Here is a 21148-nt window from a genome sequence, read left to right on the forward strand (position 1 = left end):
GCTTCATAAAGAGTTTCATTAGGCTTTTGTTTAAAGTGATTTATGTCACTTTGTAATTTTGCTGCTTTTGAAGCAGGAAAGAATTCTGACAAAAATTTATCCATCATATCATTCCAGTTTTCAATATAACCTTCTGGTAATGAGTCTAGCCAATCTCTTGCATCATCTTTTAAGGACCATGGAAAGATTTTTAAACATGCAACTTCATCGGTGACATCTTTGATTTTGAAAAGCTTGCAAATGCTTACAAACTTACGAAGATGCTCGTTAGCATCCTCATTTGGGGCTCCACCGAATTGACATGTATTAGTCACCATGTGTAAAAATTGACCTTTTATTTCAAAGCCATCACTCATTGTGGGTTGGATGATTGCGTGGCCTTGACCTTTTCTTGTGGCCTTCATTAATGCTTCTATCGTTTGATTTGTATCAGCCATTTCTTCTTCTTCTTTAATAATCGGCTCTATGATTGGTTGAATTATTGGTTCAGAGTCGGATTCTAAGGAAAGTGACTCTAAATTTTTAGCAAGAGATTCTACTTCTTGAGCTCTTAAGCGTTCGTGGAATTTTCTTTCGGGTTCAGGATGTGAAGGAGTTAATTCAGCGTTGCAGGAACGTAAGTTCATACATTAAACAATGATAAAAACCTTTAAACAAACAGATTATCCTTCTGATTTTGCCCACGTTTCGAATAGCCAAAAGATGCAGCAGAGGGGCAGGATCCTTCTATTGACCAATAAAATTGGTGATCCAACAACCCGGTCCACGTACAAATCCAACTACTACTACGAATCAGAAAAATTATCTATTTATTTAACTGCCAACTCCCCGGTAGCGGCGCCAAAAAGTTGATGAGGGTGAAACGTAACCTTTATTTTGAACGGATTTGAGTTGTTTTGTTACACGAATTGATTTATTGTATATGTGGTATTTTATTGAATTCAGGTTGATTTCACACATATATAGGCAACTAGTCCTATCCGTGTAGTTTAGTTTGTCGGTAAATTCGATTCGTTCCACAGGGAGATGGAGTGTTTAATGGTTTTTTCAATAGTCTTTGATGTCAAACTTAATTAAAGGGGATTTTGGATTAGGAATTTATAATATAACAGTAATAGAAAATAACCTAACTAATTTCATAAATAAAATTACAAGATTACAATAATTAACTTAAAAAGGAACTAAATGAGATTATACTAATTAGGATGCGAATATTTTATTACTAAAGGGTAATTAGTAAAATAGTAACTTTTAATAAAACTATATGTTTAGAATTTTGTTTTGAGCAATTATAATATAAACTTATTTAAATTAACTAAATGATATTTTTAATAAAACTAATACAAATTAAAATGAATTAAAATGATTAACTAATTGTAAACTAATTTCTAATGATAAAGTATTATAATTAACACTAATTATTAGGATTTAACATGTATTAAAGTATTTTATAATAACTAATACAAATTAAATAATAATAACCTAAATATAAATAATTAAATAACTAAAACCCTAATTTTAACCCTACTGGTACTGTAGCCGTGTCTTGTACATACGCGTTTTGCGTATTTATACGCGTATCGCGTATAATTTAAAACCTACGCGAATTGTGTGAATCTGGTCGTACAGTTTGAATTACAGGCATACGCGTTTCGCGTATACCATACACGATACGCGTATGATATATAAACTGTGACAAACAGTCTGTTACGAAATTTAAATGTTTTTATGTATTTTTTTATATTTTAAAATAATAATTCGTAAATAATGATAATAATACTTTTATAAGAAATATATATGGGATAAATGAGAGTGTTTACTTAATTGTGTCACCCCTAGGTCCATGGATTGTTTTGAGTTTTACGCCCTATTTAAAATGTTTTAGTAATAAACATTTATATTTTTCTTTCGAAAAAAATATAAGGTTACGACTAACTAAATAAAATCTAATTTTCATCGGATTCTTTTTTAGATAGCTACTATTCCCTAAGTATTTAAATTGAGACCTAGCCTAGTTTTGACTTTCGCCAATACCCAAATCGTAACGGTTTTCCTTTTTACAATTTCACTATCATATAATTATTGATATTACCCAAACCACCGAAGTTTATTTTTAAATTGGTGTTAATAACTTATCCATAAATTCGTCTAGATCATTTTTAATGTTGAAGCTTAATTTATGTAAATAAAAACAACTTTCGTTATTTAAATTTAATAAATTAAGTGGCAAGGGTTAAATACCTAATTACACAATAATGGTTTTTTTAACTAGGCTCAATATTAAAAATACTAAAGTTACATTTTAACTTTTACAAATAGTAACAATCCATTTCACTAGGGGCTCTACATCAAAGCAAACACTATGGAAATTTAGCTATTCATTACAATAGGGTAAACATAAAAATATATATATGCAAACATAATAACAACGATAATTTTAACAGAGTAAACTTACTAAAATATCTTCACTTTCATTAACTTCAAACGGTAGAAAATTACAATAATAACACCCTTTTCACGCGTACAATAACACCCTTAATCACGAACAATACACCCTTAATATTTGAAACTAATCCTAATATTTGAACTTTGAAACTGAAATGAAAAATAATACAAAACAATAATATGTATGTATGTATATTAATTTGTGTGTAGTCTCTGTCTCTCCCTAATGTGTCTCCTGCACTTCGTATTTATCATTGAGATATTAGGTATAGTTGGTCAAAAAGCCCCATTTGCTGTTAGCACTAGACAAAAGAATTGTTTTAAAAATCAAAAGCCAGCCGCCCCATTCTTGCGGTCTAGAAACTTGTCTGGCCTAACATTACGCGTTTCGTGTAGGCTTACACGATTCGCGTAAGACCAACAGGCTACACGTTTCGTGTAGAGTTACACGATTCGTGTATGAGTTAATGGCAGTTTTCTTTATTTTTCTTTTTCGTTTGTTCTTTGTTGATCCCGTATCGATGTGTACCATTTTGGACGACTTGTGTAACCTTTTTCTTCAGTCTTCTTCGTTCTTGAATTCGGATAAACATTTTCTCGATATATATTTGATTTAAACTCATCGTTTATCGTTGTTTCTTCAAATAGCAAGCTCTTGTCCACTTTTGTCGTTTTTCTTGAATATTATACGTTGAATGTCTTTTTAGATGATAAAAGCTGATGAAATATAACTGATATTGCGTCGAATAATATGTATGTTTAGAGCAATATCAGGGAGTAACGTCCCCGATACATTTGACCAAGTCATTGAATTACTTAATAATGAAATTAAATCGACAAGGACAGATACAACTTGTCATTGGGGAAAACTTGAACGTTTCGTCTAAATATCACGAACTGGCATAACTTTTTGATCCATGCGAGATCAACTTTATAAACTAAATCTTGTGGTCTAAAACAACGGTCAAACACTTTTGTTAAACCTATGAACTTCACTCAACCATTTTGGTTGACACTTTAGCATGTTTATCTCAGGTGCCGATTGATCAAGCTTGATTACTTACTGCTTATGTGTGCTACTTGGACTTATGATCAAGAGATATTGCATTTATTATTCTTGCATTTAAAACAATTACTTTATTGTAATTCTCATTATTGTAACGACATTCATTTTCCGCTGCGTACTCAATAAAGTTTATTCTTATCATTTAGTATTGTTCTCGTATATTATAATATGTTGGTTTATTTAATATTAATGTCACATTCACGCAGGCCCTAATTGAGGGTGTGATAGATTAGTATCAGAGCATAACCAGACTGTTATTGAGAACCAGGATTGCATCTTTATGTGTACCTTATTTGCTTGCTAGGGTGCCTTAGCAATCTAGGAAACTATAACCTTTCCCGCCTTAGACTATAAAGAACTTAGGATTGCCTTGTAATCTTAAAACATATGCTTTACAATCTTATCTTAAAACTGATCAAAATCTCTTTCCTTATGTTAGGATGCCTAACTCTCATCAAGCGAACAAAATGAATCTTTTCAAGCCAACCGAAAAAGATACTGAAAGGTCTTCCACTGAAAGACCAGTCCAAAGCCCACCTTATGGCTTTGGTGGTCCTCCCTCACCAAATTATAGCCCGGATACTCTACCTACTTGTCTTGATTTTCACCCGACTCAAGGATCTGAAAGCGAAGGAAAAATCCCTGCTAATTCTGCTGACTCTGGCCCTTATCGCTCACTGGTATATAAACCGATGAGTACTCCCGAATGGGATGCTCTTCAAGATCTCCCTAACTACGATAGTGACTTCTCAAATTATGAGCCAGAAGAAGAGCCTATTAAAGAATCATCTGAAAACTCAACTCTAAAGAGAAAGCAACCCGAACCCACTACTACTGGTGAAACCAGTCCATTAATTTGTAATAACATGGAGCACGTAATGGTGAAGCGTGATATCATCAACCTTCAGAGCAGTTGTGAGAAGAATAGAGAGTATAGCAGACGCCATGTTGCTCGGATAGAAGTGCGTCTAAACAACCTATAAAAAGAAAACAAAATCTTGAAGGAAATCATCAAAGAGTCCTTCGACTCTCAAACCGAAAGGCTAGAGAAACTTGTGAAAAATAACATGGACAAAGTGATGGCGAAAGTGATGGCTGAGAAAGAGAAGAAATGAAGCGTATCTTGTTCTTTGTTTTCCTATTTATTGATTTTCCATTTTCCTATCTATGTAAAGGCTATGCCTTAAATTATTCCCATTTCCAACTCGTGTAATAAAGGCTTATTTAATGCCTCGTTCTTAACAATATAAAGTGTTTCATTTATATCATATTCATCTTTATCCCGCTTAAAATTTTTCAAACTTACGACCTATCAGATTTATCAAACTTCCATACACCCTTATGTAGTGAAGAATCATGGTTCATCCAACCGCACCAACTTTTACCACGATGTTACATAACTTTCTCGTTTGACCACGTTCATTTCATAACTTTCACAACTTCCATAACTTTGAATGATATGAAAGTTGACCAAGTCAATAAAGACTGCAACTTAAAACTAGCCAACCATGACTCGACAAGTTTGTAACTGTTTTCATGGATGACATTTCGATCTTCTCCAAGAGTAAGAAAGAACATGAGCAACATTTGCAAATTCATTCTTGAACTCTTAAGAAAAAGAACAACTCTACGCCAACTTTTCCAAGTACAAATCTTGGCTTAAAACCGACATGTTGTCGATCCAGCTAAGATTACTGCTATCCTTAACACACTATATTAGAATTCATCATTTATCACATATCCTGACCTTATGGGGTGACCTTGGAATGGAAATATAAATTAGTGAAATATAATGACGGTGGCTAACATGATTATATTACGGTAATTCATAGAAATATTCCAATATCATGACATATGGAATAGAAAGTGAATCAAAGAAAACTCTCAAGCTATCTGCAAGGGCATGAAAGGAGAAAAATGACCATCTTGATATTAGTAGATACGAAGAACTCATTCTAATCAAACTATATATCTATCTCATACTCATTTAACAAACTTTCATGTATCATGAAAGTTGTAAACAATTGAATCTTGGAATTTTACATTCATTTATGATATTTCCTGATCATTGATCATCACTTATCCAAATCCTCTCTGTTATTAAACTTTCGGTGTAAATTTTCATATGAATTTCAAAAACCCATGTCATTTGAACCCTTAAACGTTGATATTACAAACACCATGTCCAATATTATGAGATGATAAATATCTCATATGAAGAATGGAACCTCCATACGTGTATCGTGTTGACTATCATAGTCAAGAAACTTTCGTACTCGTACATATACATATAATAGACTACTTGGCACCATGCAAGTAATGGTGTCATACTCAAACAATAATCGATCTTTATCAACTCGAAAATCAAAGGTGAAATACACTATCTCAAGTTGTGACTTGAGCTATACTCACTACCTCTGAAAAACTGCTGTAGCAATTGAAATGATTCCATCATACTTTAACGTATCCTCCTCTCAGGCCAACTAAGGCTGAATTCAAACGATCATTACATAGTTGAAAGTCATTGCTTTAGCATTTAGTTATACTTGTCTATGCGACTGCCAGATTATTCATGCCGAGTTCTCGAACTCTCACTATCACTCGAACGATTCAAAGTTGCAAATCTTGTTTGAAGTTCTTTCATACTTAACTCTAAATCCGAGGGATTTACTCATTTGATGATAATCACATTATCATTCCTCCTTAATTTAATGTTAACATTTTTGAGTCCAAGAACTCATGCCCTGATAAAAGTCAATTCATTAGTTTTCACTACCTCGAAACAATTATTACACAATTATCCTCTGGAATTTTAAAATCTAACAAATAAACTCTTAAATACAAGTACCCCATTTTCTAAAGGTTTCTTACACGAGTCTTTATTTTCAAACTATCTCGGAATTTATAAGAATGATTTTTCACTTATGCGATTTATAAACTCTTATACATAAATTTAACTTTACGTACTTTGACTAGTACATATCAAACTATATTTTCGCTTCTACAAATTTCCACTTTGATTAAATCGGAATTACTTTACAAAATTTTACGTAACCCTAGCTTTACTATGAACATCATTACGTCACCTCCTCTAAAATTACTTTCACTAATTATATAAACACTTTCGCATTTTTATCAATTTACCTTTGTATTGTTCAAATTATTTCAAGTAAAATAATACGTGTTGTACGTAACTCAAGTTTTACTTATAGCTCCGCTTCGTTTATATTGTTCTATCAAATGTCACAACTTTTCAAAAATTACCTGGGCTTATTATTAAAACTTTCGTATTGCTCTCCAATATGTTTGGATCACCTTTATTTTCTTTCCCCGTGTAAGAACGAAACATATCTCCCTAAAATATCATCTCTTCCTTGCTATGTTAGTCATTAAGAAGTTTCTACTTCCGGTATTTCACGGCTAAGCCACAACGCTCTCGTAAACGTTAAATCTATGATCTTTCGAACAAGGAAGCAAAGGTTCCTTCATGGTAGAAACAATATCTTATAAACAATGATTCACATTATTTGAATTCGCGTTTAAACTCATAAGTAAATAATAGACCGACCCGCCATTTGTGCGAAAATGACTTTCTTACTCTGAAGGAGTTACCTTTATGAAGATACTCTAAACATTTCTTTCTTCATGAATTGCAACTAGATGTTATTCTAGCCAAGTTTTAATCTATGATTCGACATGAAACTGAAATCATAAATATTAAAGCTACATCCTGAAACTATTTCTAAAGACAAGTTCTCATGTATACTGAACGATGTCTTTCATTTAATCGCTCATATTATCCCGAGGTCAATGAATCCTCAACTAACGTCTCATTTCTCTATTAGACATCTCTTGAAAACTAAAGGTATTATGGTTACCTTTCGAAACTGGAAGCTGGAACTATCTCTAACGAACGCCAACCATACATCAAACTACGTAACTGAAATCTCTACGTACTTCATTCTGTTTATCTGCCTTACTATTATGGCATGAACACTCAAGACTTTAATAAGCTCAACAACACATTTAATGCTGGTATAGCATCATCTTTCCTTTTAAAGGAAAACTAGTCAAACGACACTCTTGTTATTCCTTGGAAAATCTCTGCATTTAATGCACTTTGCAAACGACCTATTAAGGTTAAGGATCATGAGATCAAACGTGTGAACAAAACAATATACTTATTGTTAACACTCATTCAAATTCACGCAAGGGCCCCGATTGTACCAGGGAACGTGAAAATCAAACTCTATTGTTAAAATCCGTTGGGATTCGTGTAGAAGCCCCTAACACACATGGGAACGCGAAGACCAAATGATACAGAAATACCCCCATCTCTTCTCAACTGCTGAGGCAAACTAGAAATCTACCTAAAACTTCGGGACGAAGTTTCTAATAACGGGGAGGTACTATGACGACCCTCATTTTTCCATTCTATATTTTTCCAATATTAAATGCCCAAACAATATTATTAAACTTAATCTTTATATGATTTCGACACGATAAGCAAAGTCTATATTATTGAAATCTAAAAACTTTGAACCGTGTTCATGTATACATTTGACCTTCGACTATTCTCAACGATTCACGAACCACTATCTGTAAATAAATACATATATGTTTAAATATATATATTAATTTGAAATAGAAACTTATATGAGTTAGTTTATTCGTGTAAATAAAATAATACAGGACATTACTATAAATCTATCTATATATGAAAAGTATATTGAATATATATAATTTAGAATTTATTTAGTAAAAGCTCGTAGCACTTGGTTATCATCTTAATGGTTATTAATCAAGTTAAAAATGAACTTATATGATTTTAAAATAAAAGGTGATCCGAAAATGAGTTATATAAGTTATAGGCTTATTAAAAGTATATTTAGGATCTAATTATTTAATTTTAACACTTTTTATTTTTCACCCATAAATGAGAGGGACAGTTGAGGTAGTTTTTATTTAATAAATTAATAATCAAATTTTATACCATAATGACCAAAATAAATAAATATAGTTAATTTAAAAATATGGGATTTTTTCGAAGACTTTTATTCGCCACCGTTTATTAACATAGCACGAAATAATACTCTAATATTGGATTGTCCATGAATAAGAATCCAAAAATGAGTGGTTTTGTTTCTTCGCACGTTTTATTATTAGTATATATTATTACAATTATTATTGTTACTTTATTTTATAACTTGATCTAATCATCTCTTTTTTCTCTATTATATATCCGTAAATCATATTATATATCATCTACCACCATCTTATTATGTTTCTGTGAAAAACGAACCTTGACAAGAGGAAAGAGATAAGAACATGTTTAAAGCACTCTCCACTTGGATGTATTATATTAATAAGTAACGCATTGTTAATAAACAAGTGGAACAAAAAGCATCAATCATACCGACAAATTGGGTCACTCAAACCAGAAGACGTTCCATTATTTTTTTTTTTTTGCTAAAGTAACATGAATGATTATTTTATGATGTTGTTGTCAAATACTATAACCCCACAATTACTAGCTCATTTCTATTTCCTACTATCATAACGACAAAACCCTACAGCCCATATTTTCTTGTGCTTCTTCTTCCTTACGGATGCATTCATAAACTGTCACTACATCATCCTCAATACAGCTGCTTCTTGTTTTAATTATGTCTCGAATAAGCCTTCTGCTACTACACAACTTTTCTCGTTGCCTTATTCTCGAACATCACTAGACTTTCACCACCATACTGTTTTAATATGCTCAAAACCCACTAAAACATCACCAGCTTCAAATCCTTTTATTGTTACTCCTTCGGTACCTGTTTGCAAAACACCATAAGAACATTTTCTACTACAATCGAGAACAACCATCAACTAATTGTTCGATCACCATTAAACCACCTTTAGCTACGGCTGCTATGCTTCATTTACTGCTTACTATTTTCGATCAATTCTAAACCGAACCCATTTGGATGTTGCAATTGTTCAAAGACCACCTGCTATGTTGATTATATACGAATGATGATGAAAGATAATCAACGATGATGACCATGAAGATGATGGATCACAAACACCACGTACAAGACAAGTTTTATATATCGTGTCTAAATATTTAAGTTATTAAAACTCTTTTTATAATGGGCCGCTGATTACTAGATGTTATGTTGGGTCAAATCTATATTAAATATCTTAAGGGAAATTGCTACTTATGTTTCTTTTGGGGCTAAAACGCGATAATGATAATAATTAAATGATGCATGGTAACGATGATGTAAGTGACGATAATATGAAGATAATGATGATGATGATGATGGTGATTAGTGATGATGAGGATGGTTACGGTAGTATGATGATAATGACTAGTTGATGATGATGATAATGATCCGTCGATGATGACTATGATAGTGTATGATGATGATTATGATAATTGATGATGAATATGAGAATGGATATCGAGTGGGTTGTGAAAGAAAATGAAAACGAAAAAAAAAAACAATACGAGTTAAATAACTATGGTCGTGACATTAAAATAGAAAAGTTGAGGCAGCATAATGGTTAAGGGTTGTTTGTGTTAACGAGAGGTCGAGGGTTCAATCCTTGGCCATGACATTTTTTTTTGAAAAAGAAGAAGAAGAGGGAGTGACGATTATATAGGTTACATAATATAAACTCGGGATTAATTCAGAAAAACGAGTATAGCAGGTGGTTTGGGAGTGTTTGAGTGAGCGAGAGGTCATGGGTTCAAGCCCTGGCCATGATATTTATTTCTTTTAAAGCTTCTTTTAAAGGTAGTCTTATTTTATTATTATTATTATTATTATTATTATTATTAATATTATTAATATTAATATTATTATTATTATTATTATTATTATTATTATTATCATTATTATTATTATAATAATAATAATAATTATTATTATTATTATTATTATTATTATTATTATTATTATTATTATTATTATTATTATTATTATTATTATTATTATTATTGTTAGTATTATTGTTATTATTATTACTATTATTGTTATGTTATCATTATCATTAATAAAATTTATATTATTATCATTATTATTATTAATATAAGTATTATTATTAATATCATCCTTAAATATCATTGTTAGTAAAAAGTATTAATATAGATTTATTAGTTAGTATTATTATTACTATTATTATTATCATTATCATTTTTATTAAAAGTATCATTAATATTAAGGATTATCATTTTATTAAAGTTATCATTATTACTAAAATTATCATTAAGATTTTTATTATTATTATCAATATTATTATTATTATTATTATTATTATTATTATTATTATTATTATTATTAATATTATTATTATTATTATTATTATTATTATTATTATTATTATTATTATTATTATTATTATTATTATCATTATTATTATTATTTTCATACTAACAATATTATTATTACAAATAAATATTTTCTATATAAGAGTATATTTATTACGACTACTATAATGTTACATATAATTATATATATTAAAAGTAATTATATAAAGATTTACATATAACAAATTATTGATTTTTAATATAATATCAATCATATATACATATATATATATATATATATATATATATATATATATATATATAACTATATAAATATTAATTATTGTAAATAAATATACAAATTAAATATATAAGATATATAATATATAAGATATAATATATAAATTATTCAATTACCATTATATGTGTTAATATATATATAAATGATATGGGTTCGTGAATCCGAGGCCAACCCTGCATTGTTCAATGTCGTCATATGCATTTTTACTACAAAATACAGTATCGTGAGTTTATTTGATTCCCTTTTACTCTTTACATTTTTGGGACTGAGAATACATGCGCTGTTTTTATAACTGTTTCCTAAATGATTTTGAGATATATTTTTGAACTGAGAATACATGAACTGTTTTTATAAATGATTGACGGAATAGACACAAATATTCAAAACTATATTCTATGATAGAATTATTTGGATTCAGAGGTTCGATTTAGTAGTTAACGGAGAGATGATTTTGCATTGCGTAAGCATTAGCTCCATTTTTAACTACCATCGGCGGGATGATTTTGCATTGCATGCACACACTAGCCCCCGATGTATTGTATTGTATTATAGTCTACTTTGTAGTTGGTAACGGAGGGATGATTTTGCATTGTGTACGCATTAGCCCCCGTTTCAGCTACCCTCGGGAGATGATTTTGCATTGCGTACGCATTAGCCCCCGTTATAAGAATTATATTGTATTAACTACCACGGTGAGATGATTTTGTCATTGCACTACGCATTAGCTACCGTTGGTGAGTTGTTTGAAAGGTTCCGGTGTTCTTCATATGAATGATTTTACAACAGGAATAGACCTGCACAGATTGTTTTCTAATTATAAGTATCTTGTGGTCTATTATATTATTGAAAATGATTGATTATGAAAAATTGATGAACTCACCAACCTTTTGGTTGACACTTTAAAGCATGTTTATTCTCAGGTATTAAGAAATCTTCCGCTGTGCATTTGCTCATTTTAAAGATATTACTTGGAGTCATTAATGGCATATATTTCGAAAGATGTTGCATTCGAGTCATTGAGTTCATCAAGATTATTATTAAGTCAATTATAGTTGGATAGTGGATATTATGAAATGGTATCCATGCCTGTCAATTTTTGATGTAAAGTAAGTTTATCTTTTAAAAACGAATGCAATGTTTGTAAAATGTATCATATAGAGGTCAAATACCTTACGATGTAATCAACTATTGTGAATCATTTATACTGTATATGAACAGGCCCTTTCAGTTGGCATCAGAGCGGTGGTCTTAGCGAACCAGGTCTTGCATTAGTGTGTCTAACTGATAGTCATTAGGATGCATTAGTTGTGATGACCCGGAAATTTCTGACCAAATTTAAACCTAAATCTTATTTGATTTCGACACGATAAGCAAAGACTATTAAATTGAATCTCAAAAATGTTTGAATTTGGTTCATGTATTTGTCTTAATCTTTGACCATTACCGACGATTCACGAACAATTGTGGTTAATAAAAATGTATATATGTATACATATCAATATAAGCATATATAATAATTTGAAATACAATTTAACCATCTGAATTAAATATATATACATATATATATATATATATATATATATATATATATATATATATATATATATATATATATATATATATATATATATATATATATATATATATATAATCAGGTTGTTATTAAAATGAATCTTATATAAATATATAAGATTTCTGTACATAAGTATTATATGTACAATGTATCCGTATGAGAATATAAAAGAATTTAATACTCAATATAAAATATTACATAATAGATATTATATAGTTATATTATATAATCAATAAAATGTAATCCCAATATATTAAATTAAAATTATAAATATAAGTTGTTATAATAGTATTATTATTACTTTCATTAGTAATATCAATACTAGTATTATTATATTATTATTTTCAACATATAACAAATGGATATAAAGTGATATATATATATATATATATATATATATATATATATATATATATATATTGTTATAGTATTATTATTTCTAATATTATTATTATCATTAATAATATTAGTATTATTATAAATAATATTATTGTTATAAATTCTATAGTTATTATTATCATTACTAATAATAATAATAATATTATTATTACCATTATATTACCATAAATTTTATCATTAATAGTTATAATATTAAGAGTATTATTATTATTATTATATGTATATGTATTAATTAATAAGTTTAATTGTTATATATATAAATACATATAATTTATAAATACAGATAAATGCAGATAAATATAGATATATACAAATATTAGAATTAATAATATAAATACAGGTATATATATACGCGATATAAATCTGTTCCTTATTTTCTTACTTTTCTGTTTGTCTGTGATAGATTGTCGACCAGCAATACTAAATAACAATTAAGTTTACTGCTCCAATTGTTGAATTAATATCCACATTATCCCTATATGTTGAATACAACTGCAATTGATAGAATAGAAAACATAAATAAAATAAACCAAACCCATGTTACTTCTCTGTTCTTAAGTCAATTTTCCAAAAGCTTCAATTATGAATCAAATTCCAAATCTAGAAATGCAGTTCTGTAAGGAATGATCTCAACAAACTTTCTGTAAGTTTTCATGCTTCAATTCTTCTTATTAAATTCGAATTTCAAAGTCAAACATTTAGTTTAAAAAGTCAACAGACTTGTTCATGATAAAATTCGAGTTTGTTTTGATCTTTTAGGATCAATTGAAGATCCGAAAAGTTTCTAGGCATGTTTTACTACCTGATTCATGTTATAAATTTTGTCCAAAATAGTCTCGAATTCAATATTTGATTTGGAGTTCATGTTCTTGAACCTTGAAAAAGTAAAAACTCGAATTCGAATTTCATTTAAAAATCCATAAATGTAGTGGTGTTAGGATTACTATAAATGAGCTTTCTGGAAAATTAGAGGTTCCAATTCTTTAAAATTAGTGAGAATTTGATGAGTCAAACTTTTAAAACTAAAAAGTCAATATTGGTTCTTTAATCAAATTCAAGTTTTCTGATGATATTTAAGTTAAATTGATGGTTCTATTGTAATCCAATGATGATTTAGAAAATACTTCGTGAAGGTGTTAATGTGATGACCCGGAAATTTCCGATCAAATTTAAACTTAATCTCTATATGATTTTGACACGATAAGTAAATTCTGTAATGTTGAGTAACAAAGTTGTAAACTATATTCATAATATCATTTGACCTTCGACTGCTCTCGACGATTCACAACCTATTATTTGTGTATATATATATATATATATATATATATATATATACATAAATAATATTATATATTGTGATTAATAAATGATAAAGATTCAATATATATTAAAATTAGTAAATATAATATAATTAATAAATTGTATTATATAAAAACTAATTTCAAGTTTGAATATAATTGATATATTAATGTTATTGTCATTACTTTCATTATTATTATTAATAATATTAATATTAATATTAATATTTGTATTATTAATATTATTACTTTTAATATATAATATATATATATATATATATATATATATATATAATATGGATATGTGAAAATTTGGAATGTTTCGAAGACGTATATCTGCCACTAATTAACAACGGTGTACGAATTGCTATCTCTATAAAAAAAACTATCGTCAGATATTTTCAGTTCATAATTTCAGCCATTTCAATTTAAAATGTATTTAAATGTCTTTGTCCTTGTTTACCACTTAATTATGATTTATTAGTATTCTTTGTGTGATTGATAACAACTTAAAACATCCACTTGATAATTCATCCGTAAAGTTAATAGATAATTGATAGATTACTATGCGTGATTGATGATTGCTATTTTTGTTTCACTTTTCCATTTACATCCGTGATTTAGAGTATTATTGTGTTTGTCATTGCTTTCATTTAACAACCAAACCCAACATCTTTCTATATATACATACTACAAATATAGATGTATGAATCCACCTACACTACTTCACCAAATCGATGGCTTTCCTATTTATACAGTATATTGTTTCTACTTTTTCATATTCAACAACTCCATACATTTAATCACATACACCAGTATAATGAGGAATCATAAAAACTTGATCACTCTCCATCTTCTCCTACAAATAACCGCCATCACCACCACACCCACATAATAACCATCATTCGACCATCTTGAGACCACCACCACCTTGACCCTCTAAAACAGCCACCATAGCACTACTTGCAACTCCCTTCTATTTCTGCTCTGGTTTACCTTTTATTACTCAAGAATGACAACCTATAAATCAACTCTTTTTGCTACTATCTTGCTATCCATTATGCGACTGTAAACAGCATCCATAACCACCATCATCTTACATCTCATCTTGTTACATTTATAAACCCACCAACCACCACCTGCAATTTTGATCACCACTTCCATGGATTATATTTTTTATTTCAACAGTCACCAACTGCTCAATTTTTCTAGCTAGATCATCAAAGACCGCCATCTATCTGATACACCTGTTATCCTGTTGCTGTTTGAAGTATAACCTACATCACTACCATATTTTTTTTTGCTATTTGATGGTTGTAGCTGCAACACTTCAACTACATATTTCTGCTACAACTTGTTCGCTTGTTCCTGTTTCTTTCCTGATCAAACACATCCACATGACTGCTACTACTATATACCTTTTCTGTTTTATGCCATCAACCACACTACCCTGAGCAAGATCATTACTACTACAAATTGTTGCTATTGATTCGATTTTGTGAATTGATCTGGAGAAAATTTGGGGATCGAATGAATTAGGGATGAATGGAGCCGGGAAAGAAAATAAGGGGACGGGATGTTTTAAGGAAGCCATCGAAATGTTTTATGGGCCAAACTCATTAAGGCCCAACATATTAGTTACTAGCGGACTATGGTAATTGAATTCTGTTTTGGGTTTAACAACTTGGGCCACGACATGCAAATATATCGGGTTCTGTTCCTAGTTCGATACCAACACAAAAACACCCAAATTATTTAAGGTATAAATATTAAGATTATTATTCTTATCACCTTTATGATTAAATGTTATTAAGAAAGTTAAGATAAAGATTATGATATGAAAATAAGACTAAATTATGATTCAAAATATGTTTTAAGTTTAAATATAGTATGATAAATATGATTATGATTTAGATGATGATGGTATTATAATCGAAAGGATAATGATAATTAAAACGATGACGAAATACGATAATAATACAAGAGGGTATAATTCTTATTATTATTTTTTATATTAATATTACTATTACTATTACTATTATTATTATTATTATTATTATTATTATTATTATTATTATTATTATTATTATTATTATTATTATTATTATTATTATTATTATTATTATTATTATTATTATTATCATTATCTTCATTTTTAATATTAGTAACATTCTTATTATGATTATGATTATAGATACAAATATTATTATAGAAACAATTAAGTTACAAATTAAATAAAATTATTAATTTTATTACTAATATCATTACTATATTATTATTACAACAAACTAATATTTTTTTATCTATAAACAACTACATTTAATACATGTAACATAACTATATTAATATTCTTACTAATTATTTAACTAAAGTATATAAACTAGATATACTAATTAAATTATTTGTGACACCTATAAATTATTAAATATAACAAATATATCACTAATAATAATATATAAATTTGTTCGATTACCAGTATATGTGTTACTATATATATATATATATATATATATATATATATATATATATATATATATATATATATATATATATATATATATATGAATGATATAGGTTCGTGAATCCGAGGCCAACCCTGCAATGTTCAATGTCGTTATATGTATTTTTACTACAAAATACAATATTGTGAGTTTCATATGCCTTTTTACCCTTTATATTTTTGGGCTGAGAATACATGCGCAATTTTTATAAATGTTTTACGAAATAAACACAAGTAATCGAAACTACATTATATGGTTGAATGATCGAAGCCGAATATGCCCCTTTTTACTTGGTAACCTAAGAATTAGTAAACCAGTCTACTAATTGATGCGAATCCTAAAGATAGATCTATTGGGCCCAACAAGCCCCATTCTGGAATTTGAAATGCTTTAGTACTTCGATTTTATCATGTCCGATGGGTGTCCCAGAATGATGGGGATATTCTATATGCATCTTGTTAATGTCGGTTACCAGGTTTTCAATCCATATGAATGATTTTTGTCTCTATGCATGGGACGTATATTTATGAGAAATGAAAATCTTGTGGTCTATTAAAATGATGGAAATGATTATTTATGTTAAACTAATGAACTCACCAACCTTTTGGTTGACACTTTAAATCATGTTTATTCTCAGGTATGAAAGAAATATTCCGCTTTGCATTTTCTCATCTTAGAGATATTACTTGGAGTCATTCATGACATATTTCAAAGGACGTTGCATTCGAGTCATTGAGTTCATCAAGATTATTATTAAGTCAATTATAGTTAGATATATTATGAAATGGTATGCATGCCGTCAACTTTCGATGTAATGAAAGATTGACTTTTCAAAAACGAATGCAATGTTTGTAAAATGTATCATATAGAGGTTAAGTACCTCGCGATGTAATCAACTATTGTGAATCGTTTATAATCGATATGGACTTCATCCGGATGGATTAGGACGGGTCTCTACAGTTGGTATCAGATCGGTGGTCTTAGCGAACCAGGTCATGCATTAATGTGTCTAATTGATAGTTGTTTAGAGGCATTAGTGAGTCTGGACTTCGACCGTGTTTGCATGTCAAAAGTTTTGCTTATCATTTCTAGTCGAAAATCATCTGCTTATCATCCTTAGGAAATTACCTGCTTATCATTCTTAGTCTAGACACATCTTACTGCAATGATTGCATGAATAGTGTATAGATAAAATTCGTATCTTAGCGTATCTGCTAATTCATATCTTAGCATATCTGTTACTGTAGACTTTATCTGACACGTTTCCTTAATTTCCTCCGTAATCTACGTGATCTTCTGTACTATATTAGATATTTTATATAATTAGAATATTATCCGATAATCGAAAATCATTTCATATCGAAAATCCTCTAACTGATCATAAGAGATGGATCCTACACCTAGCTGGGATTCCATTAGTTCCGGAAGCAATTTCGAGATGCGTATTGAAGTAGACTCCGAAGTCAATGTACCCGAAGTGTCTCCACCGTTTAACTATTTTTCTTTCTGGAGGAGATGGGGGTGGGTCCGAGACTTACTCACTCAATGGAGAAATGAAGAAGGCGAGCCCTACCGCGAACCAAACTTACCTCCTAACATCGAAGAAAACGATGTACTCACCGGTGAACCTATGCGCAACATTGTATTCACCTTGCTAAAGTTTTCCATCTCGAAGGTAGCATTACTGCAATCTCAGAAAATATTCAACCTCTACTTCCAATTACCAATCGAAGGGGAATATTAAAAGAAGTTAGGGAACTTCGAATTGATAATCAAGATCTATCGAATCAGATGAGTGGGTGGATAGAAATGATAGAGGGTAGGATAGAAAACCTGACAAGAATGGTGCGTGATCTACAAGCTATACTTACTACACCAACATCATCACCAACCTTAGCACCAACAACAATTGTAGCACCGACAACAACAGTACCATCATCAGCAGCACCAGCAACGTAACCAGTACCAACAACAACAACAACATCACACGTCTCAACCTCGCAATCTATACCTCAAGCTTAATCATCGTTCTACGAATCGTTCTATATAAACTATCTTCGTCCTTCATGGCGATTATGTAATCTCTAATGTTTTAGAGATTATGTACTCTAGTTCTAGCCGTAAATGTGACGAGTTTAATATCACATTGACTCATTAAATCCATGATTACGTTTGAAGAAAATATATATGTATATATATGTTTTCATAAATATTGTAATTAAAAATTCTTTTGTACAATCTATTAATGGTGAAAATATTTTAACGGGTAGGTAATAACTGAGGAATATTTAGATTCCACATTAATAAGTTACGCTGTACATTCTTCGAATCTGATTCAACAGTCATTTACTATCCTACTTACATCCACAGTTATACGAATCCGTTCACCACAGAGTAACCATTTTCATTCAATTTCATAATTGGATTTTGACTTATCAGAATCCTACAAGTGGCATAATGAAGAAAACATTGGACAAAATAAAATTTGTTAGAAACAAACAATTTAACTATGGGAATAATTTTGTTAAGAATCCACGCTAACTGTTCCTAGCTAACAGATTACATTTATTTATCCCAAATTTTTTATCGTCATTTAATATCTGTTATTTATTTTACGCACTTTAAATATCGGGACAGGTATACAAGGTTTTGACATATCATATCGACGCATCTATATATATTATTTGGAATAACCATAGACACTCTATATGCAGTAATGATCGAGTTCTCTATACAGGGTTGAGGTTGATTCTATAATAATATATATAGTTTGAGTTATGATCGAGTCTGAGACATGTACACGGGTCACGATACGTATTAATTAATTCGAATATTATATATTAAACTATATATGAATTATTGGACTGTTAACTGTGGACTATCGACTGTGGACTAATAACATTGGATAATTAAAATGAATTAAAATATTGATTATAACATATGAAACTAAACATCTCTTCAAGTTTGCCACTTGATTTCATCTTAAACCTCATTTATATCTTGACGATTTCAATCTGCGTTCAAACCTTTCATGATTCTTGAAAACACCTCAATCGAGAGGATGAACCAACCGCACTTCATCTACGGAAGAAAAGATTGATACATATAATTATGCAATTGAAAACACTAGGAATCTGAGCAAATGTTTAACACGTATATGTGCTAGCTCCTTTGGCGTTATTATTACCAAAAATAACTTTGCAATCCCTTTCCAAATTAGCCAATTTTGTCACAGCTTCAGCAAGTCAACTTCGACGTTTCATTCGAAACAACCCTATTATAACCTTGATATATATGTGTGCTCTTTTATTGTTACCGGGGAACCTTTTATATTCCACCACATTACCAGCAGACGTACCAGCCACCTCGTTACTCCTTGGCTTAAATCTCTCTGACAAATCACTATATTTATCTATTGAAGTCTTATCATGAACTCATCCGCACCTTGTAACAAGAATTGCCATACCAATTACCAGAAATCAGCGTTTAATCATCTAAAAACACAATTCTCTTGAAACCCCTCAGTTTGATAACCAATGATCCAGATCTGTTAACTTTGAAAATGCTGACGAAGCAGCATGTAGTAAATGGTCTTAATGGCCAGAAGTGATAATAAAAGAATGGAGTGTTGGGAACACTCGATAGAAAATTTGGTACTGAAAAACGGATTGAGCAAACCATGAAGGAGACCAAGGACAAATGCAAGGATCATACTCTATATTCAAAGAATCTAGGTAATTTTGTATCCAATGAAGTCTTCAGCGTATATCTTGCTCCGAAGTCATGTTAAAATCTTGCGGAAAAATTTTTCTTCATCAATCTTCGAACTTAGAAAATCTAAAATATCATCATAAATATCTTCGATATTTCTGAGGATATTTTCATAAAGATTCTTGTCCGAAATTATCTACCTCTTTGTGTTTTCTGCATTCCATTATATGAGAAACTTCTATAAAATCTAAGTATAAATTATGAATGAATTGTGGAGAAATGTTGGGAATTGAAGCATGGGTTAGTATAATATAATGATGCTTGGCCAACGTGATTATATTACAGTAAGTCATGCTGAGTTTCTAATGAAACGTGATGATGGATCACAGTAGATCATACCATTATCATGTGCCATGTTACACAACTCTTTCATTCTGCTTAATCTCTAAAAGTATCAAGAAATTATATTCTTGATAGTCCCATTCTCCGTGATTCTGGTAATTTAACAAGTCAGATCGTGCTATTACCTTTCCTTTCTGCTTAGAATTTTAGTT

Source organism: Rutidosis leptorrhynchoides, chromosome 1, assembly GCF_046630445.1.
Source record: "Rutidosis leptorrhynchoides isolate AG116_Rl617_1_P2 chromosome 1, CSIRO_AGI_Rlap_v1, whole genome shotgun sequence".
Lineage (NCBI taxonomy): Eukaryota > Viridiplantae > Streptophyta > Magnoliopsida > Asterales > Asteraceae > Rutidosis > Rutidosis leptorrhynchoides.